At 39.6% G+C, this 26,614-nt stretch overlaps 1 protein-coding gene across 11 annotated transcripts in view; it reads right to left on the bottom strand.

Annotated features, from left to right (window-relative positions):
- LOC126294986 (zinc finger protein 45-like) overlaps nucleotides 1–11,317 on the bottom strand; it is a 92,617-nt gene extending 81,300 nt beyond the window's left edge. For 3 of the 11 annotated variants that reach the window (XM_049987222.1, XM_049987231.1, XM_049987230.1), the window contains exon 1: nucleotides 5,149–5,835. The gene's annotated coding sequence lies outside the window, so the exon portion shown is untranslated. The other 8 variants (XM_049987226.1, XM_049987221.1, XM_049987225.1 and 5 more) reach the window with 6 other exon arrangements.
- Nucleotides 11,318–26,614: the final 15,297 nt, after the last annotated feature.

Raw genomic sequence — 26,614 nt, 5'->3', positions numbered from 1 at the left:
AGTACAATTCTCGAGGCTGTCAATTCAACTTAGTACCTGGGTGTTAAAATTACGAACAACTTCAGTTGGAAGGACCACATAGATAATATTGTCGGGAAGGCGAGCCAAAGGTTGCGTTTCATTGGCAGGACACTTAGAAGATGCAACAAGTCCACTAAAGAGACAGCTTACACTACACTCGTTCGTCCTCTGTTAGAATATTGCTGCACGGTGTGGGATCCTTACCAGGTGGGATTGACGGAGGACATCGAAAGGGTGCAAAAAAGGGCAGCTCGTTTTGTATCATCACGTTATAGGGGAGAGAGTGTGGCAGATATGATACACGAGTTGGGATGGAAGTCATTACAGCATAGACGTTTTTCGTCGCGGCAAGACCTTTTTACGAAATTTCAGTCACCAAGTTTCTCTTCCGAATGCGAAAATATTTTGTTGAGCCCAACCTACATAGGTAGGAATGATCATCAAAATAAAATAAGAGAAATCAGAGCTCTAACAGAAAGGTTTAGGTGTTCGTTTTTCCCGCTCGCTGTTCGGGAGTGGAATAGTAGAGAGATAGTATGATTGTGGTTCGATGAACCCTCTGCCAAGCACTTAAATGTGAATTGCAGAGCAGGCATGTAGATGTAGATGTAGATGTAAAAGTAAGAATAATGTCCCTCATCCTCAACTCGGGAAAGGTTAAAATCAAACGAGAACGGGGGAAAACTTGAAACCACTCTTCTGCGCCCAGTCAGCCGATCGTCCGAGAGTATGTTGCAACTGACGTGTTGTCGTTGCAAGGCTGGGTGTTTCAGAGAGGGTGGTAAAAGCAGCCAGGAAGTTAGAGGCAGAAAATGGTGTATTAGCTCTGCCAAAAAATAAGTGTGACAAGAAAATTAAAGATGCCGTAAAAGAAAGATGGGTAACATTTTTTCAGAATGAAGAATTTAGCCAAATTTGTCCAGGTAAAAAAAGAAGACTGTATCAATTAGAATAGAAGGAATGAAAGTTTTGATGCAAAAATACCTTCTGAATAAATCTAAAGAACTGTTTGCTGCTCATCAACTTCAGCACGGGCCCGAAATTGGATTTTCCAAATTTTGCGAATCGAATTCAAAATGGTGCATCACTGTGGGTGCTGCAGGAACCCATTCAGTTTCTGTTTGCATCTTACACCAAAATGTGAAACTGATGCTTGCAAGCACTCCAATTAAAGAAGATAATAAGAGTCCGATAGCTAAAACAGTGCACAATGTGGAATTCAAAGACTGCAAGCTTCATCACTGTGAAATCTGTCTGGGAAAAGAACTACTGGAACAGTTGTTAGAAAGTAGTGTTGAAGACAGTGATCCAGATGCTGTGATTGAGTTGGGGTGGTGTGCACACTGATAAAGATACATTAGAAACCGAGCAGATGACCACCGAGAATTTTATTGAAGATCTGGGGTCGACAGAAGCGTTCGATCCCACGTGTCAGGTTTGACCCGTGACGTAAGGGTGCTGTCGTGTGTGACGTCATGACGGCACGGAGTCTGGTTTGTGAGTGTGGCGTGTTTGTAGATGTTGTGTTGTGGTTTATCTTGCTCTCTGGTGGCATGTTCAGGGTCTTTGTTTGTGTTGTGTAATGGGCTCAGTTTGCTTTTGCTCATTATCCAGAATTGTTCGAATGTTGGCTGTGTTTGTAGTGGAATTCGTTTCAGTGAGTTAACAATTTTGTCTGAAGGTTAATTTAGTGTTGTTCCCTTTACATTGTGTGGTAATTTTAGTAACATTAATCGGTTGTTGTTTTTGTTCAGGTATGGATATGACGGATAAAATTAACAGTGTGCAGGTCAAGGGAAGTGTTCGATCCCTATGTGTGGCTGTATCGGGAGATGTTTTTGAGCTATATAGGGCAAGAGAAGTGTTTGATCCTAATTTATGGGATCTGGAGCTGCCGTTGGGCTATATAGGTCAAGTGAAGTGTCAGATTCCATGTGATATTGTGTTTAGGGGTATTTGGGGAGTTTTGTGATGTCGGTTTTATTTCGTCGTTTTGTATGGGGGTGGGTGCCTAAATTTGTTTATATTTAGTTTGCCCCCACCCAAAAACATCCCATTTTCCATGCTTGTCCCATTAGTGTCATTAGGCTTTTTGTGGGAAGTGTACGTGTTTGTTTGTTTTTCAATTTATTTTCATCCTCGTAATGTGTATGTACCAACTTTATATGCGCCATATCGGAATTGTGGTTTACCGTCGTTTTAGCCATATTTGTAACTTCACTGGTCAAAGCAGACGGGCGGGATCGGACGCTTCCCGTATTTCCGAGATCTGATTTCAAAAACTTACAAACTTTCCACTTATCATTATGTTTGCAAAGCACCAGAGCAAGCACCTAAAATGCATAAAAGAAAGCTGTAAGCCAACTGAACTGACATATTAATAGACTTTGCTGAAAATTATTCCTTCATTGTCCAAGATGCAGCTCAAGGTTTTCACTGGAATAACAGCCAAGCAACTTTTCACCCATTTGTCGTTTACTTCAGAAATAACTTGGACATTGGCAGCATCAGCTACTGCATAATAAGCGACAGCCTGAAACGTGATCCAACTGCTGTACTTGCTTTTATAGTGAATTTAATAGTAGATTTAAGTGTCACCTTGGAAAAATCACACACATTTACTACTTCAGCGATGGGTCAGCATCACAGTACAATAACTTCAAAAATTTTCAGAATCTGCCACCATCAAAATGACTTAGGAACTTTTTTGCTACAAGCCACAGAAAATCTCCATGTGATGAAATTGGAGGAACTGTAAAGTGCCTGGCAGCAAGAGCAAACCTTCAAAGACCACCTGAGGAGCAGATTTTGACACCAACTGATTTGTTTAAATACTGTACAAAGAATATCAGAGGAATCCAATTAATTTTTGTTTTAAAGGAAGGAACTGAAACATTAAAAACTGAGCAGGAAGCAAAGTTCAAAAATGGATGCACAGTATCAGGGACAAGAATCACCATTTTGTGCCATTAAATGAAAAGCATCCAACGACACAAATTTTTTCGTGGCAGATGTTGACCAAAGTCAAGCAACAGCTTCGTCCAGAAATATTACAGCCTCACAGCCGGGCCGATACATTGCCCGTACAGCCCTATATGACGGAACATAGTGGACTGGCAATGCGTCTGAAGTTTCAGAAGAAGAAAATGATGTTTCAGTCAGTTTCATGCACCGTAATGGACCTGCACATTCATTCTATTGGCCATCTAGGAAGGATGCTTGTTGGATTCCAAACCAACATATTATATCTGTCATTCCAGCTCCATCAGCAACAAGAGTGGACAGATGTTGTAGCTTGTTCGAATCAACTGTAATTGCTATTAGTAACAAATTTCAGCAAATGAATTAATAAGAACTGAAATATTTGGTTTGGGGACCGTAAATAGCAAAGACTGAAACATGTAGTTTTTTAACGGAATATAAATGTGAGTTTATTTGGTATGACAAGATTTATGGGCCACTTTGATAGCGTACTATGATGAATTTACCATAGTTTGACCTTTTGCTTTACAGTTAAGATACCGTACCCAAAAAGTTGAACAGGATCACAAAGTTTCAGCACAGCAGGTCTCTTAGATCATCAACAACAGTAAAACAAAATTGATCATTTATTCATTTCACGAAAAGGTGACTGGTGGCCCCACCATAATACTTATGAAGCTGTAATTTGGCAATGCTTCACGTAAGGTCTACATGTACATCCTGTAAAAATTTCATAAAAATTGGAGATGGTCAAGTGGGGAGCTTGTCTAAATTTAGGCCACTTAACATGGAATGACCCACTTGTGCTTCAAAACAAGACTGTCAGACGAGTTACAAATTCCACCCTAAGATAATCCAGCAAAAATAGAGAGCTTAATATCATAACTGTCATTCACTACATATATTTGCAACAATAGTATGCGCTTAAAAGCATATAGTAATGTGCATTTAAATACACACACAAAAATTTGAATATGAGAAATAGGAATGGTTACTGTCTGCATAACAGGCCACTCAAGTTAACTGTGAAAGATTTAGACAAATTATCCTGCTGCTGATCGATCTTTTTGTTTGCTCCGAGTACCGTAGACAGACAAGGCGTGACGAGGTGAAGCTGACAGATTGCGAGGTAGAAGTTTAATGGGTGCACGATGTACATTACAAAAGTGAAACGGTGGAAGGGCAAAACTGTGAAAATAAGTGCGTCAATTTGTGTCGACATTAAAGTCTTAAATTTCATGTTTTTATCTCATCCAACTTATTTTCAGGGGGTGGTGGCTCCATAGCTCTTAATGTGAAAAAAGAAATGTCAGTATCACCTTCAGCTCCTGATGCAAGACTTTATTACACAACCAGTTTCAGTCTGGCCATCACCAGGTTCATAGAAGTGCTCACAACATCGTGTCAGGCGAAATATAAAATCATGAATTATACACTTTTTGTAATGGTCGTAACATCGATCACAGTTGTAAGATGAATGAGCACGCAATCTAGCTGAGTTATTTCTGTTATGAAACAGTAGTGCATTGTTATTCATCATTTTACATTTCGTCTAACATGATTTTATGTAGGCCTACCTCACGAAGGCCAAGCAACAAACTGGGTGAGTAAATAACGCAGTTTACCAGCAGTTCAAGGTGGTAATATGACATTTTTGAAACGTCATCCAACATACGTTAAAGAAATCACGCATTTGTATAAGGCCGATTACATTTAAGTATTGATTAAACTAGATACGTCAGTGTTGAGTTATATATACGCATAAATACAATTGAAACTGTATGCCCTGACTGCATCTATACGGCGAAAATTGCCTACAGATGAATTACCGTAATGACATTACTAAATAATCTGTTTACATTACGTACATTTCCCTCGCTTTAAATTTTCAAGTCCATTTTTCTAATACGATCCTCGAGCGGTCCACTGCCATACAATAAACTACCATTACAGATCCTGTGTAGGTGCATACAATGCAATATGTTCCATTGCAGTCATTGAAATTTCGTATATGCAAACCCTTAAATGCTTCATTAAATCCTTGCGACATTCAGTTTGGACATAAATCATGATTTCGTAAAACACTAATAGCATCAACTACTGAAGACAAACAATATACCAGTCTGCAGGAAGCAAAATACTTACCAACAGTTAAAAATATTGACCTGTCATATGAATAAAGCCGACGCAGCCAACTACATATACAAATACTATGGTGACAGAACAAAGATGGCCGCAATGTATCACAGCTCAAAACATTTTCAAAATTAACCTTTATTCCTCTTATGACCTACAGAGTCGCATTAATTGGAAAAAAACTTCAGGAATTTAATTTTTATTCAGTCAAAAATACACTAATGACATCATTGCGAAATGATGGCATACACATAATTACAGTCGCGCAAACATTGAACCTGCCGACACTCGTCTGATTGACACCATCAATAACATGGAGTACATAAAGTACTCATCGAATGTGTGAAAATAATTCTCTTGACAATACTTCGATGGGTTCGTCAATTTACAAACAGTCACCCGGGATCGCAATTAAAACAAACAGAAAATCCCTTTCACGCGCTCTGTGAAATTCGTGATCGGCTGTAATTAACCCACACGCATTATATTACCACCCCATCCCAAGCACAAACAAAACCGTTGACGTCCATTTGGCTAAGATTCCGAGGAAACTTCATTTATTGCAATTACATAATATTAAAACATTAATTTATCGTTCCGCTCTCCCACTAACCAAATGAAACTGAAAGCTTTCAAGTAGTGGTGGGCAGGAAATCGCGTATCTATTACAAATCACACTGATTGAAACGTCACGGATATCACATTTACCATCTGTTGGCCAAATTTCGTACTGCTTTCTGTAAACTTGGTGTCATTCTATGGAATTAGCTGCGATTTCAGTGACAAGTCGCGGCTAGAAGTCGCAAGCAGCAACTAAGAGCGCAGTTAACATTCTTTTCCTAGTGCCATCTGTTGACCAACGTACGTACTTCGTTATGAGAGCCTTGTGCCTCACGAGATCGGTGTGCCGTGTGTGCAAGTGAACGGCTTATTTCAATAACGGTACAAGTCCACTTTTGTTCATTTTGAGATACAGAGTCCTAAAGTTAAATGAGCGCTGAAAAATCTGCATCTGAGATACCTGAAATATTCAAGTTTATGGCTAGAGATGAACCTTTCATTCTGTTTGTTTGGATCATCAACAGACAGCAGATATTTTAACTCTACCCAATCTTAACTCAGTCAATCTGAAATGTCAGCTATCTTTATTGCATCAGAAAATTCGAGGACTGAGAGATAAAATTAATGAATTAACTATCTGCATAGATGAATTAGTCTTCAAACCCAGCTGACATAATCTGCTTCTCTGAACATCATGTGACCACTTTTAAGTGTTACAGTGTTTAGGTTAGCATCTCAATTTTGTAGATCAAAAATGGACAAAGGAGGAGTTGCCACATTCATCAGGAACTGTCATAAATTTAAGAACATAGACATTCACAAATTTTGCCTAGAACAGCATATGGAAGCATGTGCAACAGAAATAGAATTTCACAAAAAATCCTTCATAATATTGAGTGTATATCGAGCACCTGCAGGTAACTTTACTCTGTCTGTAAACCACTTTGAAGCTGTACTGGCCCATTTAACAACCAAAAACAAAGAAATAGTGGTTGCTGGTGATTTCAATGTAGACTTTCTTAAAGAGTCTCCCAATAAGAACTTACTTGAGTTAGTAACACTATCACTCAATTTAATTCCCACTGTAAAGTTCTCCACTAGGATAGCCACTTGCTCACAAACAGCCATTGATAATATCTTTATAGAAAAGTCCAATGAACAAAATTATATTACAAAACCAATAGTCAATGGCCTCTCAGACCATGACATACACTTCCTTCTGTTAAATGTTAATACTGAACAGGATATAAAATCTGTTAAATCTGAGCTCAAGAGGGTAACCAGTAAGCCAATAACTGATTATTTTAGGACATTCCTCAGAGACATTCACTGAACTGATGTTTACAGTGCTCATGACACGAATGAAAAATATAACACTTTTGCTAATAAAGTGTTTACCTTATTCGAACACTGCTTTCCCCCAAAACTTACCATGGTTAGATCAAAGTCTACAAAGAAGCCACGGATTACTCGAGGAATAGGGGTATCTTGTAAAACAAAAAGAAAACTGTATCTGTCAATCCGAAACGTTTCAGATGTTGATGTTATAGCACATTATAAGAAACACTGTAAAATATTAAAGACTGTAATGTGGATGTAAAATCAGATATATTACAAGGGAAAGATAGTCATATCAGATAACAAAATAAGGACAATATGGGATATAGTGAAGGAGGAGACCGGTAGAACCAGACATGAAGAGGAACAAATAGCATTATGAGTAAATGATACATTGGTGACAGATGTGTATAGTGTTGCAGAACTTTTTAACAAACATTTTATAACTGTTACTGAAAAGATGGGATTGTCAGGTTCGATAGATGCTGCTATGGAATACCTCAGATCAGCCATTTCAAGTAACTTCTATAATATGAATTTGAGCCTCACTACCCCAACAGAAATAATGTCTATCATAAAATCTTTAAAATCAACAAAGTTAATTAAAGAATGTGATTCTGAGCTAAGTAACATATTAAGCTATCTTTGAAGCTAGTCGTTTATTAGTGGAATATTTCCTGTATGGCTGAAATATGCTGAAGTTAAGCCATTCTTTAACAAGGGAGATAAAGAAATAGCATCAAATTTCCGTCCAATTTCACTGTTGCCAGCATTCTCAAAATTTTTCGAAAAAGTAATGTAAAGTCAGCTTTATAACCATCTTATCTCGAATAACATACTGTCAAAGTCACAGTTTGGATTTCTAAAAGGTTCTGATATTGAGAAGGCTATCTAGACTTACAGTGAAAATATGCTTAATTCATTAGACAAAAAATTGCAGGCAACTGGTATATTTTGTGATCTGTCAAAGGCATTTGACTGTGTAAATCACAATATCCTTTCAAGTAAATTAGAATATTATAGTGCAACAGGAAATGCTCCAAAATGGTACAAATCTTTTATCTCTGGCAGGAAACAAAGGGTGTTATTAGGAAAGAGACATGTATCAGGCATCATCCAACTGGGAACTAATTACATGTGGGGTCCCACAAGGTTCCATTTTAGGGCCCTTACTTTTTCTTGTGTATATCAATGACCTTTCATCAGTAACATTACCAGATGCCAAGTTCGTTTTGTTAGCTGATGATACAAACATTGCAGTAAATAGCAAATCAAGTGTAGTCTTAGAAAGGTCAGCCAATAAAATATTTGTGGACATTAATCACTGGTTCCTAGCCAATTATTTGTCACTAAACTTTGAAAAAACACACTACATGCAGTTCAGAGCTCTTAAGGGGTGTCCCACGAGTATATGTCTAACATATGATGACAAGCAGATAGAAGAAGTGGACAGTGTTAAATTCTTGGGATTACAACTTGATAATAAATTCAACTGGGAAAAGCACACCACAGAACTGCTGAACTGTCTTAACAAATCTCTGTTTGCAATGCGAATTTTGTCAGACATAGGGGATATAAAAGTGAAAAACCTGGCATACTATGTTTACTTTCATTCCATAATGTCATAGGGGATTATTTTTTTGGGCAATTCATCAAGCCAACCTTAAGTTTTCCAGGCACAAAAACGTGCAGTAAGAGTTATATGTGGTGTGAACTCGAGAACATCCTGCGGAAGCCTGTTTAGGGAACTAGGGATACTAACTACTGCTTCCCAGTACATTTTTTCCTTAATGAAATTTGTCATTAAAAATATAACACTTTTTCAAACCAACAGCTCAATTCATGGAATCAATACTAGAAAGAAGAATAGTCTTCACAAGGATTTAAAGTCACTTAGTCTTGTACAAAAAGGTGTGCATTATTCAGGAACACACATTTTCAATAACTCGCCAGCAGCCATAAAAAGCTTAACAACCAATGAAATTCAGTGTAAGAGAAGCCTAAAGGATTTACTGGTGACCAACTACTCCTACTCCATTGATGAATTTCTCAGTAAAACCAAATGATTTGTATATAAGTACAATATAACTTTTGCATAATTTCAGTGCAGTAAGGTGTTCATTGTAAGTAAGTATTATAGTAGTTGTATTACATGTTTATTACATTATAAATAAATACAAAACTTTTTATTTTAAATTCAGTGCATTAGTATTTGTAAAATTACTCTTTCATATAGTGTTAATTAAAAAATGATGATCATTCGACTTGGGACCTGTGGAATGGCACATTAGCATATTTTTTTTAGTTGTAAATATTTGTCATGTATTGTTGTTTTTCTGACACGTTCCATATCCTGGAGGACCTCCTCACTACGGATCAATTGGAATGAAAGTAAATCTAATCTATTAATTTCAGAAGCATTATAGACAGAAAAGTGGAGGTAATGGACTTGTACCACTATTGAAATAAGCCCTTCATATTATATGACGGCATGCACATTCAGCATCAGTTATGGTTGATCAAACATAGCTGTGAACCTGAATGTATTATAATAATAACAAGCAATATTGCCTTTTTCTCCGGAAAATATCATGTAACCTAAAAAAGTGGGTTTGATTCTGCTTCCAATATGACAGTTTTGGTTAATACTCCACATGCCTACAGGACTTTGCAATGTTAACACAGCAGAACTCAGACATCTGCATAAGTGTAGTGAAATGAAAACAGTATTATTGAGTCACATGAACGCCTCACTTTTGTTCCAACACAGTTCAAGACTCTGGAGAAAAGTTTTACACCTGGTGTTCTACATGGCAACTTCACACACAAGAACTTTTTGATTTTGCCGACACTGCCACCACCTACATTAAGAAAGCCTTCCATGTGTTACTTTCAAGTAATGCACTTAAAGTGTTCCTGATTTAACAGCAAGATCTGTACTTCCCACTTTCATATCAACAGCCTCCAAGTGCATATCCTAGACTTCGGGATATGTTACAGGTCAGTGTCACACCAAGATTGTTGAGAAGGGGGGGGGGGGGGGGGGGGGGGGGGGCATGTCACTCTCCAACAAGTGTTTACCAATAAATAGGTGGCGGAAAATTTGCGGGTATAGGACGGCTTAACATGTGGGAAATGAGATTTTCGCTATTCACTCACTGTATTTAACATTTATTATTCCCTTAAAATCGCATAACAACTTCAATAAAACACAGTTTAATCGCTCATTCTGCACACTTATTTCATAATTATGGCACTTTTAAGCTGCAAATCCTCTAAGAGCTGTCTTGAATCTTCACGATTCTCTCTCGAGAGCCTTAGTGTGGATAGATACGTACAGTAACCAGTAATCAGACTCAGAACTGCGTCTGCAAATTACAAGGATTATTAAACATTTTTGCTGTCACAAATTACAAGCAATGTTATTGACAGAGTAGATTGCTAATATTTGCTGGAATGAAAGTCACCCAATGGGGTATATTTCACATTTGCAAGAACGATCTCACTTAAGTAATTAAGTTCATCAAAACACTTAGAAACTAACCTCTTGTTTGACGAAGACAGTCTAAAGACGCAGTGGCAATTTCTCCAGATCTGTTGACAATGAGTGACTGAAATGTAGTTCGGGTATCTGTGAATGTAACAATACGTTAGAATTCATTTTCTAAACACGAACTATTACGGTATTGTATGGCTACTTACATATTAATTACACTATTAATATTTTCACAGTTTTTTCTTTAATACAAAATTAAAGCCAACTGAAGAACAAACGTAAAACATACTAATGACAGTTTTGTTGAGATGCAATTTTCTGTGTGGACAGATTTACCTTTTTCATACGGTGGTTAAGTCACAGAAATCGCAGAAGTAGCAGGAATCGCAGTGGTAGAGTGCGGAGGGATACACGACCTGGATCTTCTATAGGGAGTGCTGCCTGGGTTCCTTAACTGCGACAAATCACAGTTAAGAATATCAGATACTGAAAAATAGCATTCGCGCTACACTGAAATCGGAAAATCGCAGTTTAGCCCATCACTAGTCAGGGCCGTTCAAGTACTCACTACCAGACCTACGATTCGTGCTGATCTATGAGCATTACTGGCAAATCAGCAATCATTAGTGAAGATCTATGAGCATTACTGGCAAATCAGCAATCATTAGTGAAGGAGCGTACAAGTTTTCGCTTCTAGAACTATGTTTCTTGATGATTTATGAGCATTACTGGTAAACCAGGAATGCTGTCAAAAATTGTTAAATTGTTGCTGCTTTTGGTGGTCTTAATCGTGTGCTGGAAAATAATTTCGAAGTCGTGCTCTGATTAATATTACTTCGATGTGATAAAACACGAAGTGAGAACGTCCTGTCACTGACAGTTTGATTGGCGTCAATAATGAAATCAAATACCCGAAAAACAATTAAAATTGAGATTACTGCTACAGTGAGAAGTTTATAAAGTGATGTCTCGCGTAAGGTTTAATTTCAAGCTTCTTTTCACATCAGGTGCAAAACGCACATACATGCAGCGCTCAACAGCGGCTGCGTGAGGATCTAGTTGCCCCGTTACCCTAGATGGCCGACAGATGGCTGGAAGCTCTGCGTGAGCTAACCATTCTGCGATACGAATGGTAACACGTACGAAACCAGCGTTCTCTCGATTATTATTATTTTTTTAGTTTAACAGCGCCCTTTTACAAGTTTGCGAGTGGATTAGTTTTAGGTGATTTATGCCTTCTTCTTGCGAGATTTTAGCACGACACGATATTTAATAAGCGCAACGCCGTTTGATGTGATACTTTTTTATTTCATTGCTTGCAATGGCCTTCTTCGCAAAATAAAATTTAAGTACAGAGCTGTTCTATACAGTTTTATGTCTATTTTTTTTAAATTCTTACAAAAAATTTTAACGATTCCAGTTATTTATTGACAGCGGCGTAGCTACGTAATTTGGTATTTAAAGCATAATTGTAATTAGTCACCACAAAGCTCCCCCCCCCCCCCTACCCACCCCACACACACCATAATAACGTAAAATAAACTTTTTGGTTAAGTAAATGACATAACGTTTATTATTGAGTAAACAGTTTTATGATTCGAAACAATTAGTATAACGGGATTTTATAGATAACATAGTATAAATGATTATTAATGAAGCGGTACAATTAAAGATGTTCTTAACGATATGTGACTTGTGGTAGCGCATCGTCTCTTCCTTCGATGAACATTTTGCAACTGTCATGAACACCATACCATTAATTATACTATTTTCTATCGACAAAATTGCCAAACTAGAGCATCGTGCATGACTTGCAGTGGACGTAAGACGTTTCTTTATTAACCGGGGGGGGGGGGGGGGGGGGGCTTCAATAAGTAATACAACAATTGTTTCTCGGCCTATTTCGGTTGAAATAACGCGGAACTTGTTTCGGGACATTGTGAATTATTTCCACCTCAGACCCTCATGTTGACGTAGTCCTGACACATAGGCTTCCAAATGGCGTCTGTAACGGAGATTCATTTCAAGCAAGGAGCTGTAATTCAGTTTCTTCTGGTAGAAAACAAGGGCATCGCAGATAACCATGAGCGCTTGCAGAACGTATACGAGATCTGACAGTGAACAAAAGCACGGCGAGTTGTCTGTGATAATCGCTTACAAGTTGGCGCAAACCTATCAGATATCCCGCGTGCCCGGCCGCTCACAGCTGTGACTCCTGCAGTGTTGGAACGTGCGGACACACTCACATTAGAGGTGGTCCAAGGATTCCAATCAAATACTTCGGTGCTCAACTGGACGTCTCTGTTGGTAGTGCTGACACACTTGTTCGCCAGTTGGGGTATTCACAGGTGTGTGACTGCTGTGTTAAGGCTGATCGTGATAACTTTTTGTCGAACATCGTCACAGGCGATGAAACATAATGGGTTCACTACTTAGCCCAGACAGAGAAATTAACATCAAAAACATTTTGGATAAAATAATTTTGGGTCATCGTGAACTGTTTACCTTGACGCGGCCAAATACTCAAAAATTATTTTTTTATTCAAATTGACAGCGGGCTTGGAAGCCTTCGAACTTATACACGATAAACAGTTCAACTTCACTTTTCAACCTTCAGCACTGACTATTTGTAATGCCCCAAGAACGGTATGATACACGATTCCAATATGAGTTTTGAGCACCGCCTCAAAAAACTTAGGATCAATCTAACACTTTTTTTAGTAGTATTCGAACATGTTTTCACTTTTCAAGGAAAGCACCGAACGGTGGACGGACCAACTTTGCTTTTATTTGCCTATTTAATACTTGGATACTTCTGAATGTAACTTGAAACTAAAAGAGAGACAATTTTTTTTTTCAAGCTTTGTTCGATTTCTACGTTTATTACAGGAAACAATAGAAATAAAAATCGGAGATCGGTTATTTCAGAAAGTGGTTACTTTGAGCGGATTAAGCGGTCAGATTAAACTGACGGAGGGAAAAAAACGGATATAACCGAAGGAGCCCGCCCCCTAGGAAAACCGTCTGGCTTGTTTACATTGCGCGACTGGACTGCGCGGTCTTGCACGCGTTTTACGCAGCACGTCGCGGGAAATTCCCGCACCTGGGCAAACGTAGTTACTGGGACGATCACAGCACTGATGTGTGTGAGCGCGCGCCCTTTTAACATCTGTCAAGTTGACGGTGACGAATTCTATGAGCCGGTGCTGGCAGTAGGCTAGCAGAGCACTGGAAGAGGTGGCGTAAGGTAATTGAGTCACTGTGCGCTGTTGTGTTTAGCACTTCTGAGGCGGCAGAACACACTGCCGGCGGCGCCTTGTACTACAATGCAAATCGCATCACTACCTCCTTGACTTCTCTATTTCCCTCGCAAAGCTAACACGTGCGATTCGGTTCCTGGGCCTGTTCGTACACGCTGCCCTCGGGATTGGGTGGTTGGTTGTCTCTCTTCACATGTGCTGCTGATTGGCTAAGAACTCGTGGTAGCTGATGGTGTAAGTGCTGATATCACAGTTGCACACAGTCTGCGTAAACCAGTTATGTTGGCCACTCACGGAGGAGAGCGTATAGAGGGCCATTCACGAAGATATGGAAACATTTTAATATGTTAGGCTACCACTAAAAAAATCATACAAACATATGTGCGCAAATGTTTAGTTAAGAAATTAAGACTAATAAAAGATTTTTACCTGAAATTTAGCAACTTCACTAATATGGAGCCGTTGCAAAACTATACGATTTCCATTTACTTTGTTGTTATTGTTCTAGTTCATATAATAAAACGTGTCCCAAACGTGTATCTGCAATACTTTTTCCAAAACATCCACAGAAGCAATTTGGTAAAATTTTTAATTTACTAACTGCTTGGCCCAATTTGCTTTTCAAATTCCAGACAGTTGCACATAGTTTTCAACAGAAGCTGCAGAGAATTAAATTTTGGAAAAATTATGGCAATAACGTTAACAGAAACTGTATGAATGTGTCAGATAATCTGCTTTTATCAATACCATGGCACACGAGAAAAACAAACAACAGTTATTATATAGTTTCACTTAAATACACTTTTGTTATGTTCTTTCATTGAACAATACAGAAAACTTTACTTGTTTCAAGATTGGGAAACTTCTTAAACAACTCTGTTCCCAACAATGACATAAACATTTCTATATTCTTAACGGAAATTAAACAAATTTACTTGTACAATAGTGTTCGTTTCTCTGAATGTTCTGGAAAACTTCTGCAGATACACTTCTGCGTCATGTTTGATTAGATTCACCAGACCAATAACAAAATACAGTTTCGTGATGGCTTCACATTAGTGAAGTTGCTAAATATCGGACAAAATCTTTTATTAGCCGTAACTTCGTAACTAAACATTTGCGGAGCTATATTTATTGAAATTTTTTATTTAGTTTTGCTTGCAGAATAACACTTTAAAATATTTGCAATCGCGCTGTATATGGTTTGTGATAATCCCTTCAGCACCCATTAAGACCTGAAGATAAGTGGTGCATAGAAGTGCCGAAACTTGTAGCTACATACTAAATAGGCCCGAGATCACAAGGACGGAGGTAGGCGTTTCATTTTCTTACAAAGAAATTCTGGTCGTATGTAAAGGCTGTTAGATCCAGTCACCCACGGACAAAGCGAGAACTAAAATTGGAGCAGCAAAGCGAAAGCATTAAGAATCAAGAACAGTAATGAAATATTATGCATTTCTCATTAATGTTAAAAATAGGGGTCGTCAAAAAATGTTTTCCCAATCCAGACTTGTTATTTGCTAAACTCTGTTGAGGGTATTGGGTTCTACACGATATCGTCATGCGGGAATTCTCAGAAAGTATCGGAACCACTGGTCTAATGAAACCAGTTTGTGTTTTGAGAAGTTTGTGAAAAGCTTTTACACTTTATTTCATCTCTGAATTTCCAGCATGTGGGAAACACAAACCTGTTCCATTAGAACTAATATACATGCTGCACTTACTGAGAACCATGAATACAGTTTGCAGTAATGATGCTAACGAGTGTACTACATGGCGGTATCCATGCGCAATCATCAAGGGATGTGTCAATTGTTTACTTCGTTCTAAAGATAGTTCGTAAGAGCTTACAGTAGAATAGGTGTGTTTCACAGTAGCGAAGATGAAAAAGTGGTCATAGCTCATAAGTTATGCTTTTTAGAGCTTGTTTTACTCACTCTATTTCTGGTTTTCGTCCATGTTACAACCTCTCAAAATAGGTAATACTTTCATGCCTTGTATACAAAAATTTTAATTTTTCTGTGGGACAGTTACAACACTGATCAAGGTTCGTGCATGTTTATATGCAAATCAAAAGGCAAATAAGCATTACAGCGAACAACAGAAGTGTAAATCCCGAACAATGTCTCACAAAGTAGTGTAGATACCATCCCGAAATTCATAGAAAACGTTCATACTGTCACTTTCTTTCAAATTGTACCATCTGCTGGAATATATAAATAAAACAGCTCCATAAATGTGTTGAAAGTGCAGTGTTGTGAGGTCAAAGAACTGTCAGCAACCAGCAGACGAAGTATTGTAGTGATAAGTGAGTTTGAAATAAACTAGGTCTTGTTAATTACAAAAGCCTTTCACTTGTACGGAAATAGTATTCTAAATCGAATATCTCCGTAATAAGGGTGTTTAAATAAATTTCATTTTGTCCACCGTTATGGAGAGATTTTTATTAAATACGGCCTGAGGGCCCGAGTTGTACTAAAGATTCATAGTGGATTTTCTAAATATGGTAAACATCTGGATATACTGTGCAAACATTTTAATAATTGTCAGTGTATCCGCACTGGGGTACATTTTTACGTAGCAACCTGACAACAAATCACCTCTATTTTGTTATTTCAGAAAAATTTCATGAGTGGTGGTGTTGTGGTCTTCAGTGCTGAGACTGGTTTGATGCAGCTCTCCATGCTACTCTATCCTGTGTAAGCTTCTTCATCTCCCAGTACCTACTGCAACCTACATCCTTCTGAATCTGGTTAGTGTATTCATCTCTTGGCCTCCCTCTACGACTTTTACCCTCCACACTGCCCTCCAGTACTAAATTTGTGATCCCTTGACACCTCAGAACATGTCCTACCAACCGATCCCTTCTTCTAGTGAAGCTGTGCCACAAACTTCTCTTCTCCTCAATTCTTTTCAATACCTCCTCATTAGTTACTTGATGTACCCATCTAATCTTCAGCATTCTTCTGTAGCACCACATTTCAAAAGCTCCTATTCTCTTCTTGTCTAAACTATTTATTGTCCATGTTTCACTTCCATACATGGCTACACTCAAATACTCTCAGAAACGACTTCCTGGCACTTAAATCTATACTCTGTATTAACAAATTTCTCTTCTTCAGAAATGCTTTCCTTGCCATTGCCAGTCTACATTCTATATCCTCTCTACTTCGACCATCATCAGTTATTTTGCTCCCCAAATACCAAAACTCATCTACTACTTTAAGCGTCTCATTTCCTAATCTAATTTCTGCAACATCACCCGAGTTAACTCAACTAGATTCCATTATCCTGGTTTTGTTTCTGTTGATGTTCATTTTATACCCTCCTTTCAAGACACTGTCCATTCCGTTCAACTGCTCTTCCAAGTCCTATGCTGTCTCTGACAGAATTACAATGTCATCGGTGAACCTCAAATTTTTTGTTTCTTCTCCACGGATAAGTCGTAGGGTCAGTATTGCCTCACGTGTCCCAAAAATTTTAATAATTGTCAGTTAGTGTGTCCGTACCAGGGTACACAAGCTGAGTACGTTTTTACATAGCAACTTGACAACAAATCACCTCTATTTTGTTTTTTCAGAAACTTTTCGTAAGTAACAACTAGGATAGTGTTTTCTATTATCTCTACACACTTTAACGAACCCTGACTGATTAACATTTATGAGCTCATGCTCTATGTTTGTGACCGCCCATGTAAAAAATAGTTCCGAACCCTACAACATATTACATAAAATTTTGAAAAGACAGTCGAAAGGTCCGTTATAACTACTCAACCATAAATCAAGCATGTCATAATATCCTCGCTACATGCTGAAAATAAGTATCTAAAGAATCGCAATACTTAAAACTGTAGGGTGCAAAAATAAAATAGAACGTTATGGGAGGCAGCTAGTGATCTGCCAATGAATGTGGGGTGCTACCTGGACACGCGTACAGATGCCTTAGGGGACAGCAGGTTATAAGACGGAATGATAATGGAGTCGGCACAAAATGAAGCACCGAGACTTAAGCAAGTAAAATGCTCGTTCAGCACAAGTTTGCTGCGAGGCTACTGAGCTAAGTAGATAACTGCACTCCTTGTACGAGACTTTTTAAGAATATAGGTATTCTTGTACTAACTACCCCATTACATTTCCTTATTGCAGAGAATATTTTAAATGAACTGTGACATACACAAGCATAAGACAGTACCACAATTTTCACGCAGACTCTGCCATCCTGCGGCGAACCAGAGTGGAATTATGTACCTGCTCGGAACACATTCGACAAGCATAAAGTGAAAAATTGGGAGTCTCAGTCCGACTAAACAAAATTTAAAAAGAAATGAAAAGAAGAACTGTCAACAATCTGCCTAAAAGTAAGAAATAATGCTCGAAAATGTGTACCGCGAATGAGGTGTTGACAGAACAGTCCTCTCTTCCCTGATAATCGACGGATCCTCTGTTGAAAAATTTCTGAGACTGAAAAATTCTTGGAATTTTGTTACACCACCTGGGCATAGATGACAGACATACAAGGGTTGGCCAAAAATACCGAGACACCATGATAAATGTATGTTTGAAAATAAATAAGTATACTAGCCAAACCTCTAGTTTCCAATCTAAGTATTTGACAGCAAATGGCACCTATGCTGTGTCCTCAAAATGTTGAAAATGTCAGTCGTAATAACAGTGTTCCGTGTAGTCGTGAGTGCACTGTGTCGGAGGTAACTGAAGTCGACCTAGGGCAAACTGTCGGTGGCTGCTTCTGTAACAGAGGTACACTACGTGATCAGAAGTATGCGGACACCTGGCCAAAAATGACTTACAAGTTTGTGGTGCCCGCCATCGTTAACACTGGAATTCAATATGGTGATGGCCCACCCTTAGCCTTGATGGCAGCTTCCACTCTCATTGGCTTACATTCAGTCAGATGCTGGAATGTTTCTCGGGGAATGGCAGCCCATTCTTCACGGATTGTTGCACTGAGGAGAGGTATCTATGTCGGTCGGTGAGGCCTGGCACGAAGTCGGGGTCCCAAAACATCCCAAAGGTGTTCTGTAGGATTCAGGTCAGGCCTCTGTGCAGGCCAGTCCATTACAGGGATGTTACTGTCGTGTAACCACTCCACCACAGTCCGTGCATTATGAACAGGTGCTTGATCGTGTTGAAAGATGCAATCGCCGTCCCCGAATTGCTCTTCAACAATGGGAAGCAAGAAGGTGCTTAACACCAATGTAGGCCTGTGCTGTGATAGTGCCACGCCAAAAGGGTGCAAGCCCCCTCCACGAAACACACGACCACACCACAACATCACCACCTCCGAATTTTACTGTTGGCACTACACACACTGGCAGATGACATTCACTGGGCATTCGCCATACCCACACCCTGCCGTCGGATCGCCACACTGTGCACCGTGATTCGTCACTCCACGCAACGTTTTTCCACTGTTCAATCGTCCAATATTCACGCTCCTTACACGGGGCGCGTCGTCATTTGGCTTTTACCGGCGTGATGTGTGGCTTATGAGCAACCGCTCGACCACGAAATCCAAGCTTTCTCACCTCCCGCCTAACTGTCATAGTACTTTCAGTGGATCCTGATGCAGTTTGGAATTCCTGTGTCACGGTCTGGATAGATGTCTGCCTGTTACACATTACGACCCTCTTCAACTGTCAGCAGTCTGTGTCAGTCAACAGACGAGGTCAGCCTGTACGTTTTTGTGCTGTACGTGTCCCCCTCACGTTTCCACTTCACTGTTGTTGTTGTTGTTGTTGTTGTTGTCTTCAGTCCTGCGACTGGTTTGATGCAGCTCTCCATGCTACTTTATCCTGTGCAAGCTGCTTCATCTCCCAGTACCTACTGCAACCTACATCCTTCTGAATCTGCTTAGTGTACTCATCTCTCGGTCTCCCTCTACGATTTTTACCCTCCACGCTGCCCTCCAATGCTAAATTTGTGATCCCTTGATGCCTCAAAACATGTCCTACAAACCGATCCCTTCTTCTAGTCACGTTGTGCCACAAACTTCTCTTCTCCCCAATCCTATTCAATACCTCCTCATTAGTTACGTGATCTATCCACCTTATCTTCAGTATTCTTCTGTAGCACCACATTTTGAAAGCTTCTATTCTCTTCTTGTCCAAACTAGTTATCGCCCATGATTCACTTCCATACATGGCTACACTCCAAACAAATATTTTCAGAAACGACTTCCTGATACATAAATCTATATTCGATGTTAACAAATTTCTCTTCTTCAGAAACGCTTTCCTTGCCATTGCCAGTCTACATTTTATATCCTCTCTACTTCGACCATCATCAGTTATTTTACTTCCTAAATAGCAAAACTCCTTTACTACTTTAAGTGTCTCATTTCCTAATCTAATTCCCTCAGCATCACCCGATTTAATTTGACTACATTCCATTATCCTCGTTTTGCTTTTGTTGATGTTCATCTTATATCCTCCTTTCAAGACACTGTCCATTCCGTTCAACTGCTCTTCCAAGTCCTTTGCGGTCTCTGACAGAATTACAATGTCATCGGCGAACCTCAAAGTTTTTACTTTGTCTCCATGAATTTTAATACCTACTCCAAATTTTTCTTTTGTTTCCTTTACTGCTTGCTCAATATACAGATTGAATAACATCGGGGAGAGGCTACAACCCTGTCTCACTCCTTTCCCAACCACTGCTTCCCTTTCATGCCCCTCGACTCTTATTACTGCCATCTGGTTTCTGTACAAATTATAAATAGCCTTTCGCTCCCTGTATTTTACCCCTGCCACCTTTAGAATTTGAAAAAGAGTATTCCAGTCAACATTGTCAAAAGCTTTCTCGAAGTCTACAAATGCTAGAAACGTAGGTTTGCCTTTTCTTAATCTTTCTTCTAAGATAAGTCGTAAGGTCAGTATTGCCTCACGTGTTCCAACATTTCGACGGAATCCAAACTGATCCTCCCCGAGGTCTGCATCTACCAGTTTTTCCATTCGTCTGTAAAGAATTCGCGTTAGTATTTTGCAGCCGTGGCTTATTAAACTGATAGTTCGGTAATTTTCACATCTGTCAGCACCTGCTTTCTTTGGGATTGGAATTATTATATTCTTCTTGAAGTCTGAGGGTATTTCGCCTGTCTCATACATCTTGCTCACCAGCTGGTAGAGTTTTGTCATGACTGGCTCTCCTAAGGCCGTCAGTAGTTCTAATGGAATGTTGTCTACTCCGGGGGCCTTGTTTCGACTCAGGTCTTTCAGTGCTCTGTCAAACTCTTCACGCAGTATCGTATCTCCCATCTTCATCTACATCCTCTTCCATTTCCATAATATTGTCCTCAAGTACATCGCCCTTGTATAAGCCTTCTATATACTCCTTCCACCTTTCTGCCTTCCCTTCTTTGCTTAGAACTGGGCTGCCATCTGAGCTCTTGATATTCATACACGTGGTTCTCTTCTCTCCAAAGGTCTCTTTAATTTTCCTGTAGGCAGTATCTATCTTACCCCTAGTGAGATAAGCTTCTACATCCTTACATTTGTCCTCTAGCCATCCCTGTTTAGCCATTTTGCACTTCCTGTCGATCTCATTTTTGAGACGTTTGTATTCCTTTTTGCCTGCTTCATTTACTGCATTTTTATATTTTCTCCTTTCATCAATTAAATTCAATATTTCTTCTGTTACCCAAGGATTTCTAGCAGCCCTCGTCTTTGTACCTACTTTATCCTCTGCTGCCTTCACTACTACATCCCTCAGAGCTACCCATTCTTCTTCTACTGTATTTCTTTCCCCTATTCCTGTCAATTGTTCCCTTATGCTCTCTCTGAAGCTCTGTACAACCTCTGGTTCTTTCAGTTTATCCAGGTCCCATCTCCTTAATTTCTCACATTTTTGCAGTTTCTTCAGTTTTAATCTACAGGTCATAACCAATAGATTGTGGTCAGAGTCCACATCTGCCCCTGGAAATGTCTTACAACTTAACACCTGGTTCCTAAATTTCTGTCGTACCATTATATAATCTATCTGATACCTTTTAGTATCTCCAGGGTTCTTCCACGTATACAACCTTCTTTCATGATTCTTAAACCAAGTGTTAGCTATGATTAAGTTGTGCTCTGTGCAAAATTCTACTAGGCGGCTTCCTCTTTCATTTCTTAGCCCCAATCCATACTCACCTACTATGTTTCCTTCTCTCCCTTTTCCTACACTCGAATTCCAGTCACCCATTACTATTAAATTTTCGTCTCCCTTCACTATCTGAATAATTTCTTTTATTTCATCGTACATTTCTTCAATTTCTTCATCATCTGCAGAGCTAGTTGGCATATAAACTTGTACTACTGTAGTAGGTGTGGGCTTCGTATCTATCTTGGCCACAACAATGCGTTCACTATGCTGTTTGTAGTAGCTTACCCGCATTCCTATTTTCCTATTCATTATTAAACCTACTCCTGCATTACCCCTACTTGATTTTGTGTTTATAACCCTGTAGTCACCTGACCAGAAGTCTTGTTCCTCCTGCCACCGAACCTCACTAATTCCCACTATATCTAACTTTAACCTATCCATTTCCCTTTTTAAATTTTCTAACCTACCTGCCCCATTAAGGGATCTGACATTCCACACTCCGATCCGTAGAATGCCAGTTTTCTTTCTCCTATCACATCACATCGGAAACAGTGGACCTAGGGACGTTTGGGAGTGTGGAAATCTCGCGTACAGACGTACGACACAAGCGACACTCAACCACCTGACCATCTGACCCAGTGCCCCACTGCAGGCTGTTAAAGAACGCACAAGGCACTGCCAGGATCGCCAAAGGGAAGTGCGATATGACTGCTATTATTTTCTACACACATCAATGGTCTTTCGGATAGGAGAGCAAAAATTTGCTGACAATGCTGTGATGTACGGTAAGGTGTCGAAGCTCAGTGACTGTGAGACGACACAAGACGACTTAGACAAAATTTGTAGGTCATAGGATGACCTAGCTCTAAATGTAGAAATATAAATTAATGTGGATGAGCAGGGGAGAGAAACGTAATGCTCGGATATAGCATTATTAGTGTCCTGCTTGACACTTTTACATCATTTAAATCTGGGCATAATCTTGTAAAGCAATATGAAATGAAAGAAGCATGTGAATCCTGTGAGAAGAAAAGTGAATGACTGAGTTTGGTTTATTGGGCCAATTTTGGGAAAGTGTGGCACATTTGTAAAGGATATCACATGTAGGACACTAGTACAATCTATTCTCGAGTACTGCTCAAGTTTTGGGATCCACACCATGTCAAATTAAAGAAAGACTTTGAAGCAATTCAGAGGCAGGCCGTTAGATTTATTATTACTGACAGGTTCCAACATGACGCAATTATTAGAGAAACACTTCAGTAATTCAAGCTGGACTTGAAAATTTAGAGAACCAGCATTGAAGCTACCTGCCGAACGATTGTTGCTGCAGCTATCATATATTTCGCATAAGGACAGCAAAGATACGATATTAGGAATTACACCTCATACGGAGGTGTAATTCCCTCGCTCTCTTTGGGAGTGGAACAGGAGAGGATATGAACAGTAGTGGTACTGAGTGCCCTCTGCCACACACTGTTTGGTGGCTTACAGAATATGTACGTATATTTAGATGTACATGTAGACACAGCTGATCTGCAGCTTGCAGTTTTGTGTACTGGCAGGTCATGAGTAGAGCTCTGGTAGCTTAGTTGGCAGCGCACTTTCCCTCAAAATGCAAATGTCCCAGGTTCAACTACCAGTCCTGCACACAATTCTACTCTTTTGGGACATTTCAGTTATTTCTTTGTTTACAGCTATGCGCCTGCACTCCTGGTACCCACTACAACCTCCACATTACAGCAGCATAACATGTGGCCAGAGAAAGCCAATCACAATGTTGCAGTCCACCGATAAACCAGAATATCGTGCGAAAATTCATTTTCAGCAACAGTGAAAATATTTCTGCCGAGACAGACCAATCCAGACGATTTTAATTAGGTTTCCCAGTTGGTCCGAGTTTTCTAGCCTATTGCGATTGCGGTTGCGATTTTATCGTATTGCGGCATTGCTGCTCGCGTCGGTCAAGATCCAATGACTGTTAGCAGAATATGGAATCGGTGGGTTCAGGAGGGTAATACGGAACGCCGTGTTGGATCCCAACGGCCTCGTATCACTAGCAGTCAAGATGACAGGCATCTTATTCGCACGGCTGTAACGGATCGTCAGCCACGTCTTGATCCCAGAGTCAACAGATGGGGACGTTTGCAAGACGACAACCATCAGCACGAACAGTTCGACGACGTTTGCAGCAGCACGGACTATCAGCTCGGTGACCGTGGCTGCGGTTACCCTTGACGCTGCATCACAGACAGGAGCGCCAGCGATGGTGTATTTGACGCTTAACCTGGGTGCATGAATAGCAAAACGCCATCCCCCCCCCCCCCCCTTCCCGGATGAATCCAAGTTCTGTTTGAAGCATCACAATGGTCGCATCCATGTTTGGAGACATCGCGGTGAATGCACATTGGAAGTGTGTATTCGTCATCACCCGGCGTGATGGTATTGGGTGCCATTGGTTACACGTCTCTGTCACCACTTGTTCGCATCAACAGTGGACGTTACATTTCAGATGTGTTACGACCCGTGGTGTAGCATTCTTTCGTTCCCTGCAAAACCCTACATTTCAGCAGGATAATGCACGGCCGCATGTTGCTTGTCCTGCGAGGGCCTTTCTGGATACAGAGAATGTTCGACTGCTGCCTTGGCCAGCACATTCTCCAGATCTCCCACCAATTGAAAACGTCTGGTCAATGGTGGCTGAGCAACTGGCTCGTCACAATATGCCAGTCACTACTCTCGATGAACTGTGGTATCGTGTTGAAGCTGCACGGGCAGCTGTACCTGTACACAACACCATTTTAGCTCTGTTTGACTCAATGCCTAGGCATATCGAGGCCGTTTTACGGCCAGAGGTGGTGGTGGTTCTTGGTACTGATTTCTCAGGATCTATGCACCCAAATTGCATGAAAATGTAATCACATGGCAGTTCTGGTATAATATCTTTGTCCGATGAATACCAGTTTATCATCAGCATTTCTTCTTGGTGTAGCAATTTTAATGGCCAGTAGTGTAGAAATAAAAGAAAGATTCCAGAGTGGAGTTAAATTTCAAGGTTAAGATTCTCTGATGACATGCTATCCTCAGTGAAAGTGAAGAAGAATCACAGGATCTGCTCGATGGAATGAATAGTCTAACTGGTAAAGAGTACATCCTGAGAGTACATCAAAGGAAGACGAAAGTAGAGAGAAGTACCAGAAATTGGAACAGTGACAAACTCGCATAAGAAATGAAGACCACGAAGCAGAGAAAAGTTAATAAATTCTGCTACCTAGGTAGCAAAATAAACTGTAACAGAGAGAGAATCAACACGAAAAGTACACTAGCACTGGAAAAAAGGGCATTCCTGTCCACAATAGGTCTGTTAGTATCAAATATAGGCCTTAATTTGAGGAAGAAACTTATGAGAATGTACGTTTTGAGCATAGCACTGTATGATAATGAAATACGGAATGTGAGAAAATTGGAAAAGACAAGAATTTAAACATTTGAGAAGTGGTGCTACAGAAAAATGGTGAAAATTAGGTGGACTGATAAGGTAAGAAATGAATGAAGAGATCCTCTGCAGAATCAGAGACGAATGGAGTATCTGGAAAACAGTAACGAGAAGAAGGGACAGAATGATTGGACATCTGGGAAAACTTCCATATTCCTAGAGGCAGTTTTAGAGGGTAAAAACTGTAACAGAAGACAGAGATTGGAATACATCCAGCAAATAATTGAGGACGTTGCAAGTGCTACTCTGAGATGAAGAGGTTGAAAGGGAAGAGAAATTTGTGGCATGCCACATCAAACCAGTCACAAGACTGATCACTCAAAGAGTCACCCCTTCTTACCTATTCTCAAATAATTTTTTTTCATTACTTACACTTTCACCAGAGTCTGAAGCACAATGGCTTTCCTTCTGTGACACGTATTTTCAGAACAGCATTAACATTTTGAACACTGTGTCAACTAACTGTTTACCAGACTGAATTTTAATTTGGCTATCTTCTGGTGCGTTTAGTAGACACACTATTGGGCCATCATATATAGCAACGAAGTATTCACTGCACTTTACTGCCTATCTTGAGTTATCGGTTCGATAATTTATATCCTCCATTGTGACCGCATACACCACAGGATCGAGAACAGTGATTGAACTTACCTCGAGTATTTCCTCCTGAAATTTAACTAGACCATCTCTTATTTCATCATCTAGAAACAGTTATTTAATTTACGTTTTAACAAAACTGAAACTTGCTTAATAGAACCAAAATCAAAACTGACGAGACATTTATCAATTTCCTGTTGTTACACCGAGACTTTTCAAGGAACCTTTCAAGTCGATAGTTATTTGAATGAAGATATATTTTAGAAGATAATTTACTCTTGAAACTTTTGTATGATTTTGAGGAAACACACTTAATGCAAAAAACAAATTTTGCTCTAGTACTAGAACAAAGGGAACTATCAAAGATATCCACTACTCTGTCTCATTAAAATCAACTATAACATCACAGTTACTACTTTTGCTTTTACACAGAGCAATAACCACCTTTATAATAATGGTACTTGAAATTATACAGCAACAAAATTGAGATATAAATGCCACTATATTGACCAAAAAACACACTTGCTCACAGTACATGTCGAATTAAGTGTGGTGTGGAGCTGAAGACATACTGCCAAAAATACTTCTGCAAATTCGTCACGTCTAACGTAGTTAATGTTTCTAATGG

This window comes from Schistocerca gregaria, chromosome 11, assembly GCF_023897955.1.
Source record: "Schistocerca gregaria isolate iqSchGreg1 chromosome 11, iqSchGreg1.2, whole genome shotgun sequence".
NCBI classification, from domain to species: domain Eukaryota; kingdom Metazoa; phylum Arthropoda; class Insecta; order Orthoptera; family Acrididae; genus Schistocerca; species Schistocerca gregaria.
Note: the sequence above shows the minus strand (reverse complement) of the source record. Positions and strands in the feature narration are given on the sequence as shown.